The sequence below is a fragment of the Oratosquilla oratoria genome, chromosome 16 (assembly GCF_046742065.1).
Source record: "Oratosquilla oratoria isolate Oo_2021 chromosome 16, ASM4674206v1, whole genome shotgun sequence".
NCBI lineage: Eukaryota > Metazoa > Arthropoda > Malacostraca > Stomatopoda > Squillidae > Oratosquilla > Oratosquilla oratoria.
This window is the reverse complement of record NC_134792.1, coordinates 35,264,872-35,284,706: the sequence shown is the minus strand read 5'-3', so window position 1 is coordinate 35,284,706 and position 19,835 is coordinate 35,264,872.

Sequence of the window (19,835 nt, the reverse complement as noted above, 5' to 3'; positions counted from 1 at the left end):
ATGTACACATTGAACAGCCAAGGTGACATGACACAGCCTTGATGCAGCCCTGCCTTTACCTTAAACCACTCAAACCACTTGCTCTCTCCATTTCCAATCTTAACACAAACTCTACTACTGTAAAAATTCTTAATTATCTTTAACAGCTTTTCCCCAATCCCATATATCTAGAATACCTCCCACAGTGCCTTCCTGTCCACCTTGTCATAACCATTCTCCAAATCTATAAAGGCCCCAAAAAAATCATCCGTACCTTTTGCCAAATCTGCCTTTACACAAATATTTGTCCTAAACTCACACTGCTCACCAATTACCCCCTTGATTCCTCCAGATTCTCTCAATTAAATCCCACAAGCCTTTCCAACTACACACAAACTGATCCCTCTAAAACAACTACAATCACATTTGTCCCCTTTTCCTTTGTAAAATGTAACAGTTCAGGAACTCCTCCAATCCCTTGGATACACATTAAATAGTGCCACTAACCAGTCCATTATTATACCATTTTGAGACATTCTGCATGACACCCATCCAACCCAGGTGCCTTACCAGCTCTTATAATTTTCAAAGCTCCTTGTACTTCATCTAATATCTCTTCCATTTTCCTCTCCCATCACTATCACTTTCTTAATGCCTCCCACTGTCACAATCAATCAATCCCTATCCTCAACATTCAAAGTCTTGCTAAAATACTCTACCCATCTTCCCCTTACCACCTTCACCTCCATTAACACCTGTCCATCTGCATCTGCACCTTTTACCTTTTCCACTTTGCCTAACTCAACACTCCTTCCTCTCTTAACCTCTTTCTAAAACATTTTATTCTTTTCAAAGTTTTCTGTCATACTCCTACCCCATTTTATATCTGTTCTTTGCTTTGCCTCCTTTGTCTTGCCTTTTTCCTTTATCTTTCATATGCTTCCTTTGCATTCAATCCCTAAATGCTTGCTTCTTCCCCTCTACCTTCACTTCATCCCACAATTCACTACCCTTCCTTCTATTCCCTCCCATCCTCCTCATTCCACATATTGTTGCATACCTTGTCACTTCCTTCTTGAAACCCCCATTCCTCTTCCACTCCCACCTTCTATTCTATCCCTCATCACCTCCAACATTTCTCTCAGTTTCTTCAGGTACTTTTGTTCCTTTTCCTTCTCATTTAAAATATTTACTGTAAGCACGTCTCTACCTTTTACCCTTTTCCTCTTTCTCCACTCACTTGTTACCATGTTTTGGCTGTCTGTAAATCACTTGGTATGTACAGTATATTGACATACATATACCAACGGCTTTTTCCCCCTTACAAGGGAGGTAGCCAAAGTCAAAGATAGAAATCCACTCCCACCCGTTTCATCCCCACATACTCCACTCCCATCCACCACCCCTCCCTCCCTATTTTCTTGGCTCCTTCTAGATGATGGGTCCTCCCTGCATCTCATCTACTGCCCTGGGTCAGACACAATGCAGCAAGTCAGAGCACATCCACAGCAACGCCTTTTCATTTAATTGGCAACCCCCCTCTCTGTCCCCTCATGCAGAAAAAGAGAAGAGAGGGAGAACTCCCTTCGGGCTGTGTCAAAATATCATTAACACATACTCCCTCAACCCCCCATGCATCACAGCATCATACACAACCATTCTCCATTCACCTCTATCTTCTTTCCTCTCTTTCCCAGTGCCCCTTTTACCCCATCCATACACCTCATCCTTGATCGCACCCTCATGTTCACTCTTTCCACCTCTGCCTTCCACAACTCTTATTAATCTTCACTCATTCTTTTCATAGGTCCAAACCATCCCAATACTCTTTTGTCATGACCCACCTATGGGCAAGGCTAGTCGCGAAAAAAATAAAAAAAAAATAAAAAAAATAAAGCTGTGTGCAGCTCCGATGAGTGACAGAGTTCAGGCAGGATAATTAAACTCTTTGTTAAAATAATTTATTATTTGCAGTAATAAGATAGACACATACAACATAAATGGACATTGAATAAGAAAAGATAGCAATATACATTAAACGCAAACTGTAAACATATATATGTCTTATGAATCATAAATGATTAATCAATTACCAGGTTAGAGTAGCGCTTGTATGCAGCACGCAAGAACAGGTGGGCGAAATGAAGTCTTGATTATGGTGTAGACGAGTCTTGATTCTGGTTGCTAGAAGTCGCACCAAGGGAAAGTCGTCTGATCCGCTTTTCAAGTCTCGGGAACAAATGAGTTGTTTAGGAGAGGCTGATGTACAATAACTTCTGGTAGGGAAATCTTCTGGTAGTCGGGAACACGTAGGGGATTGGTTGATGTATCGTAGTCGAGAAATAACAGATACTGTAGGGTCGTACTTAGCCCAGCAATAATATGGAGATGTCCGAAACAATTCGGAAAAAAAACACGAAGGCTTTGCACTTCGCGTGGAGATTAGCAATTGCTGAGATCCAGAGGACCTGTTTAGCCGAGTTGTCATAATCGACGAGTTAAGAAAATTCTACGTAGATTCCGATGAGCCGTGGGCGTCTGCTTCTTTTCTTCTTTCTCTGGTCCTTTCTGTGGTCCTCGGTAGTCTCTGCTTGCTCTTATATAGCCCGGGAATCAGTGCTTGCGATTCCGGGATACCGAAACGTATCTAAAGCAGGTAAGTTAGACACCAACAAGTGGGAACGACGAACATGTTTTGGCGCCAAATTATGTAACGTTTCTGAGCTTGGGGTCATCTAACAGTACGCATTTTCGAAGCGCGCCCCAGCAGATGGGTATTGCGCAATGGTTTACATAATGACATCTTATGAAATGCATTTGTAACAAACATTAATGGTAATACACGGCACATTATATTCACGCAATGCGTGCCTTAAAATACAAACAGGAGATTTTATTCACACAAGTGTGTGACAGCACAACCACAGTATTCTATTTACGCTAAGGACGTGACACTTTTATCAACCCTATCTCCCAACTCCCTTTCCAACTTCACTCTCCTTCTTACTCCGTTTCTCACTCTATCCAGCCTAGTAACCCCTACCTCTCTTATGTTCCATGTTCCTGTCCCATACAGTGTTGTCAGCACAATAATTTCTTCATAAAATCTCTTAACATCCATTCCCAAATATCTATTTCTCATTACACTTTTTAATCCCTCAAGGAATTTACTTCTCTCAATCTACATTCTACCTCCACCTCCACTCCCTTTCCCACCATATTCGCACCCATGTATTCAAAGCTAGCCACTTCCTCCATTCTCCCTTGATACAGTTTGTTGCCATGCTCTCTCCTTGTACACCTCATCACCTTACATTTACCCACATTTATCTTCAACTTCCTTCTTTAACTTTCTTTATGGCGAGTGGTTGTGTTTCAGTGATCAGTGCCGAAGAGGTACGATCTCTGCGTAGTAGAAATGTAGCCTTAGAGAGGACTGATGAGGGATTATAGAGGAGAATAGAGTTCTTCATTTAATGGCCCAAAACACAGACGACAAACCATGCTTGGAACCTAGGTGGAAAACGTTGAAAAAAGGCCCGCTTGAATGCAGAAACTCTTCAAGCTTTCGCGGTTTTACAAGAAGGAACGAAGATGCAAGAGAAGTGTAGGGCAGTCGCTAGAACTCTGCTCGTAGGTAAGAGTTTAGTTGTAGGGGATAACCAGGTGAGATATTTAGATAGGGCCTTCTGTGACAAAGAAAGCACAGGACCCAGGTGTGTTTCCCCGGGGCGAGGATAGGTGATGTTAGAGACAGGATGAAGAGTGTATAGTCGGGGAAAGTGAGAAACATTTTGTTTGCTTTAGTTCAGGGAATGACATAGGTAAGTTAGGGAGTGAGGGATTATTTGCGCGGTTCTGGGATGTGCTAGATAAGAGGGATAAGGGAGGGATTCCTGTTGTATGTGGAATCCTTCCGAAGCGTAGAGTTGGAGGCATGTAGCATTCCAGGGATATTGCAATGAGCTGCAGGCTGGCAAAACCTTGTAAGGCCAACGGATGGACATTTGTCGACAACTGGAATCGCTTTTACGGTAAGAATTATCTATATACAAGGGATGAGGTGCACTTGTCACCTGAAGGGATTTTGGCTCCTTGCTGAATCCCTTGAGCGAGTAGGCATCCTGCAGGGTCTTTTTTCGGGTAGATTACGTGGGAGTCAGGGGCAGTATTGGAATATAATTTAGGCAATAGAAACAGCTCAGAGGGGGACTGTGAAAAGAATCACCTAACCAGGTGGAGGGAGGATACACTAAAAAGTTTACTATTCAAACAGCAGAAGCGTAATGCATAAAATTTGTTTGCTGCGAGGTAAAGCATGCGTAGAAAGATTTTATATTATAGCTATTGCTGAATCCTGGATCAATATGGCTGATAGATATTTCCTCCCGGAAATCGAGATAGGATATAAATTTTTTCACAAGGATAGGGTCGGCAGGAGTAGGGGAGAAGTAGCACTTTTCGTTGAAAATACAATAGATTGTATCATCAAAAATTCGATTAAGGAAGAGGGAAGTATGGAGCACTGGCGGATCCAAGGGGGGGGGGGGGGCTGAAGCCCCCCAATTTTTTGCCTTTAACATCCCATTGTTGGAGAATTATTTGCTCGATTATTTTAAAAACCGACCCTCCTTTGAATATATATCTAACATATTTAATATATATCTAACATATTTAAGAAACACCATGGGTCAAAAACGCCTTGCGCTGCTCGCAGTGCACAATGAAATTGAAGTTAAAATAGTGTCATCAAGGTGTTTTCTAGAAAAAAAAAAAACAGGAGGTTGATGTTTGTGTGAACTATCATCACCAATGTTACAGTATATGAAATATATGAAATGCGGTTAACACTTTCATAACAGTTTTTGTTTATATTTCTTTATTTTATTTTATTTTGTTTTATTTTTTGCCATACTTGTATTCTAATTTTCATGAAAAGCCATTTATGTGCGTGTGTATAAAGTTTTCTACCATTGCAATCTAATCTATTGACCGTTTCCTCAATATACCTTTGCAAATAGCTTCAAAATGCCTCTAAAATTGTTCACATTTCAAATCCAGCTGATTCAGGTCGCTTCCCACTCATACATAGTTCAGCCCCCCCCAAAAAAAAAATAATATATATACACACACACACACACACACACACACACACACACACACATATATATATATATATATATATATATTTTTTTTTTTTTTTCTTTTTTTTTTTTTCTTTTTTTTATCCGCCACTGGTATGGAGTCTACTTGGGTGGAGATTATATGCAAAAATAAGAAACTTATTATTTGCGTCCTACCGTATATAGATCTAACCTCAGCATTGAGCAGACTGATCCCTTGATTCATGAAATTCGCAGGGTGTCCCAGTACAAAATCGTTGTGATCATGGGAGATTCTAATTATAGAAACATTGACTGGGGAATCTTCTGACAGTCAGGAACACGTAAAAATCGAGATAGAAGGATATAAGTTTTTTCACAAGGATAGGGTTGGCAAGAGTAGGTGAGGAGCAGCACTTTTCGTTAAAAATACAATAAATTGTATTATGGACAATTCGATTAAGAGGAAAGTATGGAATATATTTGGGTGAAGATTATATGTAATAATAAGAAACTTATTATTGGCGTCCTAAATAGACCTAACCTCAGCAATGATTCATGAACTTGTAAAGGTATCCCAGTACAAAAACGTTGTGATCATTGAAGATTTTAATTGACTGGGAAATTTTAGAAATCGAGATAGAAGGATATAAGTTTTTTTTTCCCACAAGGATAGGGTTGGCAGGTGTAGGGGAGGAGGATCACTTTTCGTTAAAATGCAGTTGTATTATCAACAATTCAATTAAGGAAGAGGAAAGTATGGAATCTATATTATAAAAAACGGGACTGCTCGGACAGACAGTAGGAACAACAACAACAACAACAACAACAACAATTCAATTAAGGAAGAGGAAAGTATGGAATCTATATTATAAAAACCAATATGAGCTCCGCCAATGATGTTTTCCCATCTCCTGTGCCAAGCCTCAACTGCGTTTTGCGTACGTGGAAATCCTGATTGCATGGAGTTATGTACTGACCACATAATAGGAGGAAATGTTGGTGGCGCACGAACAACAGCGCCGTTACGCAAATGCCTTCTTACTCGACCAAGCACATAGTTATTTTCAAACCAAGTAATAACATCGCTTGTTTCTTCTGGCAAACAAGATTTTAAAACTTCGAAGGCGTCTGGAATTTCATCAGGTGGAAGAAATGCCAAGGCAAATAAATGTCTTATCAATAAACTAAAATCTTCATCATTGCCGTAACGAATTGACAATCCAGTTGACTGAATTCTTCTCCAGATGCACTGTCCTAAATGAAAAAACAGAGTTTGTTGTTGGCATTAGGAAATTCACTTTTAGAAGCTTGAATGACAGCCAGTTCCAAATCAGATATTATAGATTGTGGGTTCAGATCAATTTCAATTACGTCAGCAATGTCGGTCTAATCTTGAAACAAGCATTTATACAAGACATAAAAGCATACACAAGTGGAACAACTCTACGATTTCCATGTCCCACAGGTGCATGAATTGTGTACATTTGGTAAAATATAGGTACATATCGACATTTGGGAGTTTAACAGTTGTTGGTATGATGGTTTATCAGGTGTATTACTCTAGTCACTGACAGCTATTTCAGCTCTGCAAGGCATTGCACATATTCGGATTGGTCATTCTCGATAGATAATTTTTCATCACAACTTTGCATAAATATGGTGGGTAAACCTTATTAATTATTTGATAAACCAGAAATTGAGAAAACAACTAACTAGGGATTTTGGTGAACTCTATTGGTGAAGGTGTTAATTGTTGAAATAAAATTCCCTATGAAATATCACATGATTGATAATAATGATTAAAATGGTGAAAGGAAATAAACTGCACAAATGGTTCGCTAACATCCTTCAATCTAAATATTTTTTTGTTTTAACAGATCAAAGTATTGGTTGTTTTATCAAAACTAACTCAGGTGAGCATAAGATTCCAGTTTAGCCTCTTACAAAAGAAAGAACAATAAACGATGTAATATAGAATGTGAAAATGTATCTTTTGCTTTAGCGAGTATATACAAATTATAAGCACAGTACAGCATATAGCACGAATTACCATTATAGCACAGGTGATAAAAAATCAAAAGACTTATTTCATGCCATTAGTACAAGAACATCAAATCACAGTTGATAGCCGAAATATAGAATATTCTTTCATTCGAAGTTTATTTTCTCCGACTGTGGGTTTCTTGTGATATATATATATGTATATATATATATATATATCTATATATTTATCTTTATATATATTTATATATATTTTTATATATTTTTATATATGTGTGTGTGTGTGTGTGTGTGTGTGTGTGTGTGTGTGTGTGTGTGTGTGTGTGTGTCGGGATTTTGGCTTTCGGGATTGTTGCCTGTCGGGATTGTGGCCTGTCGGGATTTTGGCTGTCGGGATCAAGGTAAAACGAATACTATAATATAAGTTAGGGGGGGGGATGAGGGAGAGCCAGAAAACCTCTCCACTTCGCAGGTAGATGATGACGTCAACGGAAATATCGAGACCAGGGTTTCGCGGGTCGAAAGCTGTCAGTCACTCACACACCAGTGTGTGGAGCGAAGCTCCATCTTCGGATTAAAGGGATAGCTAAGGCAGACAGATTACATACAAAAATGCCAACAGTTTGTATAGTGCAGAAGTGCAATGCCGTTAGACTGAAAGGTGATAAAAAATATACATTTCTTTTCACTACCCAAAGATAAAGAACTTAGAAAGAAATGGATTGAATTATATGGTACACACAATACTCGGTCATCTGGATATGTATGCAGCGGTCATTTTGAAAGTAACTATTTATTAGCAACATTTCCTGAAATTTTCATTCAATTGCAAATAGACAGACTAAAGAATCTGGTTAAAACATAACTGAGCTTTGTGGAGATAAAGGTCTACATATAAAATCCACGCTTGAGGAGATATGGAAACCCACGCAAATCCAAAATGTAATATAATAAGAACCATATGATTCTTTTATGTGCCATTACTACTGGGTTTATATTTAGCTAGTTGGTTTGTATCAACAGTATAGTATCTTCCTCATCTACCTGATCAACATATAAATTGACATGCCATCCCATCTGATAACTCGTCATATTAATATAATCCACCTAATGTGAAAGCATGAATTTTTTTTTATAACTTTTCTGGTGGTCATATCTCAGATACTGATAATTTGAGGATAAGAATATGATGCCGAGTAATTTCAGTATTATGTGAACATCATAGTGTAATTCTAAAGTTTACCATACATACAGATGGTTTTCTTTAAAGTTTACATTTTCTTTCACCTCTCACTTTCTCCCCCTCTGGATTTCCTATGATGTCACCGTGGAGGTGCGCGGAGGGGGTGGGGGGTGCTCAACGTACCTTATAGTATTCGTTTTACCTTGGTCGGGATATTGGGTGTCTGGATTATGGCTGTCGGGAATTTGACCCAGACCCATATATATATATATATATATATATATATATATATATATATATATATATATATATATATATATATATATATATATATTTATATATATATATATATATATATATATATATATATATATATGTTGAGACATTCTGAAAAATTGAAGTGGTGGGAAGAGGAAAGACAGGAGTATTAATCCGAGTTTAGTCTTGACTAGTTTCGCTATAAGCTTTTTCAAAAGAATATTGCTACGGGCTGGAAGTGTCGTATATGTATGCGTGCATACCTTTGCGAGTGTAAAGCCGTATCCAGACGATCGGGCGTGTCCGTCGGGCTGCGCGGTTGGCGGGCAAATTCTGCCGGGCCGGCGCGGGCCTGCCCGTCAATGTTGTCTGCACGACCAAGGTGATGAATAGTTGGGCGTGCCCGACGATGCCAGAAGGGTGTGGAGACCGGTACGACAACCATGACACCTAACATTGTCAAGAACATATTGTACATCATGATAATTGCTCTGTGTCTAAAGAAAAAGAAACATGGGGTGTGGGAGGGAAGGCTGCTGTGGGTTCACGATATCAACTTGCGTCTGGCAAGGTCGAAGCTCTGTCGGGCACCCTCTTAGTGATTTCGCTCGACGAGCACTCGGGCAATATGGCCGTTTGCCCGTCAAATGTGCCCGTTAACGGGCATGCCCGCCAATCAGGTCCGCTCGTTTGGACAGGCCCTAAAGGAACTCACATGTTACAATAACAAGAGGAATTATTTAAATGGTAGTGTAAGCTTCAGGGGTGATGTGATACGTCCTATATATACCTTCTTTTACTAAAATATTGGAGGTATGTTCCTCAATAGTACTGAATACTCTAGCGGCTGTACCAGCTAGCTTAGATTGGATAAGCCATGTCCATTCTTCTTCAGGCCATTTCCTATATTGGGCTAATTGTTCAAATTGTCTGAAAAAAGTATTCAGGCTCTGACTTGTTGAAATTTGGAACTGAATGGACCTCTTTATGTAACTGGAATGAACCTTTGGCCTCCCTTTCATGGCTTATCAACTGTAATTTACGTACATTCTCAAGTTCTTTCTCCTCTGTTCCATATTCCCTTTCAGTTCTTTCTCCTCTCTTTCATATTTCATTTCTTCTCTCTCCAAATCCATTTTCTCCCATTCTAATTTGATTTTTTCTGCCTTTATGGGTATCACCGATCTATTTACTTTAACCTTTGTACTTGCATTAGAAGAGGGAAGAGGCCTTCTTCCAAATTTTGATGCAGTAGGATTGTTCATGAATTCTTCGTGGGGAAACTCCATCTTATAAATGAAAAGGGTAATTTCGGGTTTCGAATTATAGGTCAACTGAGAAGGTTTTGAATTTCTTTATTTATTTTTTTTTTTTTTTGTATGAAAATATAACTTAGAAGAAGTTAGAACACTAAAATGCACGTTTCTAGCATTTTATAGTCTTGATTTTATCCAAAAGTGCCTCATAGCAGACGGACTTTTCAATGTCGTAGTTACATTTTCCACCGCTAGGGCACTGATGACGTAAGAGCTGTTGTTTACATACTCCAGCACCTCCAGTTTTCTGCTTTTTACATGAATTTTCATTGAAATAAAGGGCAGCAAGTAGTACTCTGAAAATAAAAAATTAATAATGATAATTTTCAATCACCATGCATGCATTTTACCATTCTCAATATGAATTCAGTCCCCTTGTGCCTGAATTATCGTAGTAAAATTACGTTTCCTCGTTATTCATCATTATCTTGGTATCATCTCCTTGGTATATGTTGGCTATTGTAGATATGTCAGGGTGGATGTTTGATTTTTTTAGTGTTTTTATTAGGGTTTCCCTGTCTTACACTGTCAAAGGCCTTGGTGAAATCTATTGAAATGGTGATCAGTGTTTTTTTTTTTTATTCTTGTAACTTTCTGTGATGCTGTATTGTAGCATGAAGATGCTGTCAGTTATTTTTTTCTTTGGTGTGAAACCATTTTGTGTTTCTAGTGTGTCTTGATTTTGGTAGTGTTTTTTCAGATTTTCTTTGTAAGATGTGTCTAGTAGGGCTATTGGTCTGAAGTTCTTGATATGTGGGGTTTGTATTTTGGGGATGAACTTTGTTTTTGAGGTACTGTTTTGTCTGATTATGGAGTTGCAGCCCGCAACGAGTTTTGTTGTGGCTTCTTTGTCTTTTATTATTTCTTTAAACATTCCATTATCATAGTGCTCTCTTAGAATTTCTGTGATGTTGACTGTATGGTCTATGTCTGAGGCCTTGGCACCTTTTTCTATTTCCTCTTGTTTTTTTTTTTGTTTTTGTTTTTTTTTTGTTTTGTTTTTTTTATAATTGGATTCAATTTCTGGGTTCCAGGCATCTTCAATGAGGTTTGCATGTCGTTGGTATATGCCTTTCCAGAAAGTTGTAATTTTCTCTCCTAGTTCTTGTTTATTTTGGTTTTGTCTTCATCATATACTGCTCTGTCACTTGTGGTTTTGTTTGTGCCATATGACCTTAAGCTGTTTATGTGTGTCCATAGTTTTTTCATGTCTTTTTCCTTTTTTTTTTCCCGTACAAGCCGCGGGCTTCGCCCTCCCCGACTTCGCCGGGGGCTTGCTGCGCAAACAGCGGCCTTCGGCCGCAGCGCTCCAATCCCACGATAGGGATCCCGTGCTGGGGATCCCGTGTTGGGGTTCCGCCCCGAGGCCGAGGCCGAGTCCGAACCCAAGGGACATTTTTTCCTGGTCAGTCCAAGGGAACATGGCGACCACTGAGGACTTGCGACCACTAAGGACTTGCGACCACTGAGGATTTGCAACCACTGAGGATTTGCAACCACTGAGGACTTGCGACCACTAAGGACTTGCGACCTTTGAGGACTTGTTACCTTGGAGGACTTGTTACCTTGGAGGACTTGTTACCTTGGAGGACTTGTTACCTTGGAGGACTTATTACCTTGGAGGACTTATTACCTTGGAGGACTTATTATCTTGGAGGATTTATTACCTTGGAGGATTGACAACCTCGTAGGACTTGCAACTTCAGAGGACTTGCACCCTCGTAGGACTTACGACCTCGGAGGACTTTCAGCCTCGAAAGGCTTACAACTTCGGAGGACTTGCACCCTCGGAGGACTTGCACCCTCGGAGGACTTGCACCCTCGGAGGACTTGCACCCTCGGAGGACTTGCACCCTCGGAGGACTGGCACCCTCGGAGGACTGGCACCCTCGGAGGACTTGCACCCTCGGAGGACTTGCACCCTCGGAGGACTTGCACCCTGGGAGGACTTCCACCCTCGGAGGACTTGCACCCTCGGAGAACTTGCACCCTCGGAGAACTTACAGCCTCGAAAGGCTTACTGCCTCGGAGAACTTACGACCTCGGAGGACTTACAGACCCCCCTCTCCAAGACATGTAACATTTTTAAAATGTGTCACCTTTGAAATGGTTTAATTTAATTTATTATTAGTAACGATGATCGCCCATGGCTCAACGATGATCGTCCACTGCTCAACGATGATCGTCCATGGCTCAACGATGATCGTTCTTGACTCAACGATGATCGTCCATGGCTCAACGATGATCGTCCATTGCTCAACGATGATCGTTCACGGCTCAACGATCATCATCCACGGCTCAACGATGATCGTCCACGGCCCAACGAATTCGTCCACGGCTCAACGATGATCGTCCATGGCTCAACGATGATCGTTCTTGACTCAACGATGATCGTTCTTGACTCAACGATGATCGTCCACGGCTCAACGATGATCGTCCACGGTTCAACGATGATGGTCCATGGCCTAACGATGATCATCCACGGCTCAACGATGATCGTCCACGGCTCAACTATGATTGTCCACGGCTCAACGATGATCATTCTTGACTCAACAACGCCCATGGCTCAACGATGATCGTTCTTGACTCAACGATGATCATCCACGGCTCAACGATGATCGTCCATTGCTCAACGATGATCGTTCACGGCTCAACGATAATCATCCACGGCTCAACGATGATCATCCACGGCCCAACGATGATCGTCCACGGCTCAACGATGATCGCCCACGGCTCAACGATGATAGTCCATAGCTCAACGACGATCGTTCTTGACTCAACGATGATCGTCCACGGCTCAACGATGATCGTCCACGGCTCAACGATGATCGTCCATGGCTCAACGATGATCGTCCACGGCTCAACGATGATCGTCCACGGCTCAACTATGATCATCCACGGCTCAACGATGATCATTCTTGACTCAACGATGATCGTCCACGGCTCAACAATGATCGTTCTTGACCTTGACTGAACCATGATCATCCACGGCTCAACGATGATCGTCCACGGCTCAACGATGATCGTCCACGGCTCAACGATGATCGTCCACGGCTCAACGATGATCGTACACGGCTCAACGATGATCGTCCATGGCATGTAACATTTTTAAAATGTGTCACTTTTGAAATGGTTTAATTTTGTATATATATATATATATATATATATATATATATATATATATATATATATATATATATATATATATATATATAGACATGGACATAGCCATAGACATATAAAATGTCCCAAGGCACCGGCTACGCCGTGGGTGCCTTGGCCTTCTTTAATTCTTTAATTCTTGATTCCTATGGAATCTCTTAATTGTGGCTGTTACCGAGTTTTTTTTTTTTTTTTTTTTGAGTGAGGCATAAAGTTGTTAAAAAACTGTTTTTCCTAGAGTTTGCGGTTTTTTATATAATCATTGTATTTCTGATCGATGTAATACTTTTGGTATTCCTCGTGACAGCTTTTACCAACACTCTTAGTAAAATTCTTGTATCCAGTAAAATCTTGTTTCATAAACTTTTCCGATTCTTCCTCTTTAATTTCTACGTCAGAACCACCACTCTTAGTCAAATTCTTGTATCCTGCAAAATAATGTTTCATAAACTTTTCCGATTCTTCCTCTTTAATTTCTTCGTCGAAATCTATTATGAGATCGTACTCATGAATATTGTTGAACCCCATTATTTTCCTATGGAATCTCTTAATTGTGGATGTTACTGAGGTTTTTTGAGTGAGGCGCAAAGTTGGGGAAACTTATTCTTGTGCTTCCTGCCCTTCGCTCGCGGCCAATCAATCGTCTCCGTTGCCGTGACGTCAGTGTTCTCGTCCAATCAGTCGTCTCCATTGCCGTGACGTCACCACTCTCGACCAATCAGTTATCTCCGTTGCCATGACGTCACCAGTCTCTCAGCCAATCAGAATCCTTACACAATGGGACATTTTTGCCGGATTTTGGAAGGTGGTCATAAAAACGCCAGGAAATTTTCAAAACTGAAAAACTTTATTTTTTTATGTATATAGATAGTGCAGCATTTCCCAAACTGGGGGAAATTTCCCCCTGGGGAAAATTTGAAGTTACCGGGGGGGGGGGGGTAATTACACTACCTACTGAAAAAAATACATCAGATGGGTTTTCTCATGCCCGAGAAAGTATGCCTGTTGTAGATGGGCGGTGTAGTTTATGATGTAACTATGTTTATTAATCTATTTGTATATTTTTCAAATATATCAGTAAATAGTCACAGTGTGCCTTGCCAAAAGAGGGGAAAATCTGGATGGTTAAATTGGTTGTAGGGGGAAATGACAGAAAAAAAAGTTTAGGAATCACTGGTATAATGACTTGCATCAGACTGTAAAAAGCCGAAGTGACTTCATAGCCGATAGAGCCTCACGAGAACAACCTAAGATCGGCGATTAAATAAGTTCGTCAACTACCGTTATTTTGATAGGCATTTTTATCACGCTGCGTAATAAAGAGGATTTATTCTTTCATTATCCTATTCAAATATTCACCACCTCTTCGAAAACCTTCTCAGTTGACCTTTAAAATTGGTATTCCGCTCCCTAGTGGACCTCACAAATTAATGGCAAATTTTCCGTTCACCGCTTCGGTTAGAGTTAGAACACGATTATTTGGGTTTTATCCACGGTTTAAATATTTTTTTTTTATTACAATGGGTGTTTGAATATTTCTGGCGCTCGGAAAATTTTAACAAAGACTTGGGTTAACTTCATCAGAGATTATATATCGAAGGTCCAGAAATATTTTCAAACACGACTTGTACTGTGCTTAAAAGGGGTACTTGAAGCTGAATCTGCGTTAGTTACTCGTAAGTACCGAATTTGAGTCATAGCGACTGGGGAAGCTACAGCAAATAAGTTTTATGGTGGGTCACAGTTAAGTAGTACATTAGTACTACTTAACTGTGGGGGGGAGGTCAAGGGTTATTTCTATAGTGACGCAGAACTTAATTTGCTCTTCGCTGGAATTTAATGGCTAAGGGGTATCAATAGATGTCCTTTGGGGTATCTTCCTCTTCACCGTTCACCCAAACCTATTTTTTTTTTCTTTTAATACCAAAAACTCGTCGTACCTAACAGTCAACATTCCCTTTCCTGTAGAAATCACGGAGTAAACTAACTTCATGCTGCTGCGTACATTTGGCCAGAGGCATCAGAGTTGCCAGATGTTTACGATATAATTGAAAAAAAAAACTAAGTTAAGTTGAGTATCTTACCAGTCTTTGATCTATTTATTCATGAAGGTCAATTTAATTAAATTCATCGAATTGAAATCCCGGACGGCAGGCCCCCCATATTACAACCCCGTGGTGTACGTTAGGGGCGAGGTTTTTGAATAATTGAGTGAACCTGTGACGGCAACTTGAAACCTTTTCGCTAGGATAGGGATATGCCAGACACCACAAGAAGAAAAAAGACAAGTGAGAGAGTTGTAGAGATACTAGTTTTTTTTTGCAAATTCTTTATGAATAAATAGATTAACAAGAGATTTTTTCAAAGACTGGTAACGAAAGCGAGATAAGATTTATTTATAAGAATTAAGATAGAGTATGATAACTTCTTTCCAAATGTACCAATGAAAATATTATATAAACAACGGGAGAGGAAAGAAAGGGCTTGGATTTCCTAGGCTTCTCGAGGCCTTTGACCTTTTGGAAACTGGTATTCCTGGCATTTGGAGCTCCTTTATCCCTCAGGGCCTGAGCATCCTGTGGTTTGTGGCCTATTTGTATCTAAGGTTTGGATTCCTGGAGCTTGGGGGTTCCCCTGGTGATTGGGTCTCCTAGATCTGGACCACGTGGGGCTTGTATCTTTCCCAGTCTGAACCTCCCGGGTTCTGGGCTTCCTGGGGAGAAGGCTCTCTGTGGTTTGAATCTACTGGGGCCCAGACCTAATGTGCCGAGGGCTTCCTGAGGTTTTGGTCTCTTAGAGTCTCTAGGTCCTGGGACTTTTGGGGTTTGGACTCCTATGCATAGAAGAGATAATAAAACTAAATCCAAAGAAGGTCCAAACCAAGGAAGCCAAGAACCGATGGATTCCGAAACTTCTAGGTGACCGGGAGTTTTAGTATTGGAAGACCCAAACTCCAGATCCCAGGACACCAATAAAGGTCTTATACCACGGAAGGACAGGTCCAGAGATATAAGCCCCTGGAAATACAGACCCCAGTACACCCAAGCCTCATGGCATCGAGATCCAAGGTGGCTTGAAACCCAACGATCGCCTGGACTTCGCTGGACCTGGGCTGCTAAGGCTTGGGTAAAAAGCTTATGGGGGCCTGGATCTTGTGGGTATGGAGCCTGGGGTTTGGGTTTCTGTTGTAGCCGTTTTTAGCCACGTACCATGAGTGGTAAAGGGGGTAATAAAGGTTCCAGCACTGCTCATGATGTACTCATATTGTGCATTGTACAAATATCTTGAGGTTTTGGCGTGGTGAGCGCATACGCGATACCCTCTGCCTGGCTGTAGTGACAATGATGTTTACTTAGCAGAATTTATGGTCTTGACGTCAGTGAAGCCCTTTCGACATTGGAATATTATTTCAGAGCCTCAGAAGGCTTATATGTGGTAATCAAGAAATCTTATGACATTAATAGAGTAGATATTATATACCTACATACACACACACACACACACACACACACACACACATATATATATATATATATATATATATATATATATATGCGTACAACACTGAATGGGTCCCAGTGAACAGATTTACATTTATCAACCATATACATACTGTACACGTATAGCATCATTCCTGATTCACATAGTCTCAGGGTCCAAGAAACTCAGCATTCAAGAGCCCCAGACTCCAAGATACCCAAGCCCCAGAAAGTTCGGGCTTCAGAACACCTTGGGCTAAGATTCCCAGACCTCAGATGCCCAGGAGGATCGAGGTTCCAAAAGACTCAAGGCTGGAAAGGCCCAAGGCTCCAGGATTAAGAATTACAAAGAAGGAGCATATCCGACAGGAGACCTTTTGGCCCATAACTAGGTCGGATGCGAAAAAATATAATAATGATATATAAATAGGTAAATAAAAATTATAATGATATAAATGATAATAAATGAAATAAATAAATGCATAGGTATAGTTAAATAATAAACAAACAGGTAAATAGTAAATAATGATAAATTGACAGATAACTAATGATAAATGAAAATCAAGCAAATAATAATAAACAGACAAATAATAACAAATAACATAAGATAAATGGCAGGCATTACAGTATCTTGCTTAGGTGTTTATCTTCGAACTGAACTACATTCCACTGCCTCTGCAGGAAGCTTATTCCGTTCATTAACTACACAGTTGGCAAAGTTGTTTCTGCCCACTTCCAAATTAAATCTATTTCCTACTGTTTGACACCATTATTTCTTGTCGGAGTCTCATTCAGTGTGAAAATTTTGTCACTTTTGATGTTGTCAATTCCATTTAGAATCTTAAAAACCTGTATCAAGTCACCTCTGAGTCTACGCTTTTTTTTATTTTCTTTTTTAGGGAAACAGATTCATAAGTTTGATTCAAGTTTCGTATGATTTATTTTTGATATTTTGAATCAGTTTTGTGGCTCATCGTTGTACTTTTTCCAATCTGTCAATGTCTTTGAGATTCGGTGAACATACGGAAACAGCATATTCCAAATGTGGACAAACTAGCGATTTATATAGCTTGTTAATGAGAGATGGACTTTTTGAAGTCAAAAGATCGCGCAATTAGTCCTAGAATCTTGTTTGCTGTCTCAGAGGTTGAAATACACTGCTTAGATTACTTGAGATCGTTACTGATAATTACGCCGAGATCCTTTTCACCATCCACTTTTGTTAATGAAGTTCCAAATAAATTGTAATTGTACTTGCTGTTATTTTTACCTATGTGCATAACCTTGCATTTACTTGTGTTAAATTTCATTAGCCACTTTTCAGACCATTGAATATCTAATTGATGTAAGTGATCACTTTCCATTCCGCACATTTCTGTATCATCAGCAAATTTGGAGACAATGGATTTTAGTCCGTGGTCTATATCATTTATATATACTATGAATAGAAATGGCCTAAGAAACGGAACCCTGAGGAACTCCACTCGTAACATTTTTCCATCTAGAAATTTTGCCATTTAAAACAACTCTCTGTTTTCGATCATTCAATCAATTAACTAATCCAATGCACTCCGTGTGAATCTAATTTAGTAAGTAGCCTTTCGTGGGGGACGGTATCAAAAACTTTTACAAGGTCTAGATATATTAAATCTATATTGTTTCTTTTGTCATAATTCGAGATGACTGTGTAGTAGAATTCGAGTTAGTCACACAAGAACGTTTCCCTCTGAATCCATGCTGGCTATCATTTATCAAACAGTTACTTTCTAAATGATGTTCGACAGCATCTCTGATGATATTTTCCATCATTTTTCCTACGATTGAAGTCAAGTTTATAGACCTGTAGTTATTTAGATTCTTTTTTCACCTTTTTTGAATATGGGAGTAACGTTAGGTAGCTTCCATTCTCTTGGGACATCTCCGGATATGATGGATTTCTTGAAAATAATTTCTAATGGCACAACAATCTCATTACTTATTTCCTTTAAGATTCTTGGATGCCAACCGTCAGGCCTTGGTGTTTTATTAATTTTGAGTTTCTCTATACACCTTTTCATTTTTTCTTTTGTTAATTTACCGTAGTAAGTTCACCCTAGATTCTTCACAGGTTTCAGTTTGGAGTTCACTTTGAGGTGTTTCGTTTACGAATACTGTAGTTATTTTGTTTCTTTTTGTCACCTTTTTTTTTTATGTGGGAGTAACGTTAGTTAGCTTTCATTCTCTTGGGACATCTCCGGATATGACGGATTTCTTGAAAATAAATTTCTAATGGAACAACAATCTCATTTTTTATTTCCTTTAAGATTCTTGGATGCCAACCGTCAGGCCCTGGTTTTTAATTAATTTAGAGTTTCTATACACCTTTTAATTTTTTCCTTTGTTATACCGTATTTACCGTAGTAAGTTCACCCTAGATTCTTCACAGGTTTCAGTTTGGAGTTCACTTTGAGGTGTTTCGTTAAAGAATACTGAGCTAAAATAGTTGTTTAAAATATCGTACATTCCTTCATTTGAATATTCAAGTTGACCGTTAGCAGATAATAGGGGGTCAATGTGATTCCTAATAACCTTTTTATCTCTAATGTAACTATAGAATTCTTTGGAATTCTCTTTGGATTTATCAGCGATATTCATTTCGTACTGTCGTTTTCGTTATTTATTGTCTTTTTTAAGTCTCTCTGTATTACTACATAACTTTGATAGTCATTAAGTGCACCCGAGCACTTGTATTTCTTACAAGCCTGTCTCTTTTTAGCAATATTTTTTTCAGTTTCTTTGTCAAGCCATTTTGAACGAGCCTGATTTGGGGGGGGGGGGGCGTCTGTCCTTAAACGAGATGTAAGTATGAATCCTCTTAGTTTTCGTATTTTGAAACATTCTCACATCTGATCTAAAGGTCTTTCGCTTAATTTTGCCCCTAATTTGTAAGCTGAAGCTCCTGACGTAGTCCTATGAACTGAGCTTTACTGAAATCGGGTATTTGAGAAACACAAGTATCTATTCTAGAATTTTTAGCAGCTTGAATCTAAACTGTGATCGCTACTTGCAATAGTTTCACCAACTTCTACATCAGTTATCATGTTTTCACGGCTGTGATCACCAGCCGTGAAAACATGATACTATTACTCGATCTATTGATCTATTGAAACATGATACTATTACTCGATCTATTGATCTATTGATACTATTACTCGATCTATTGATCCTGATTAATAGATCAAGTAAGTTTCCATGTCTTGTGGGCTCTTTTACACGCTGAACTAATTAATTGTTGCCGAGAAAATATATCAAGCGACTACCTACATGGCAATGTTCAAGGGTCATCCAATGTCAGTAAAATTGAATCACCCAT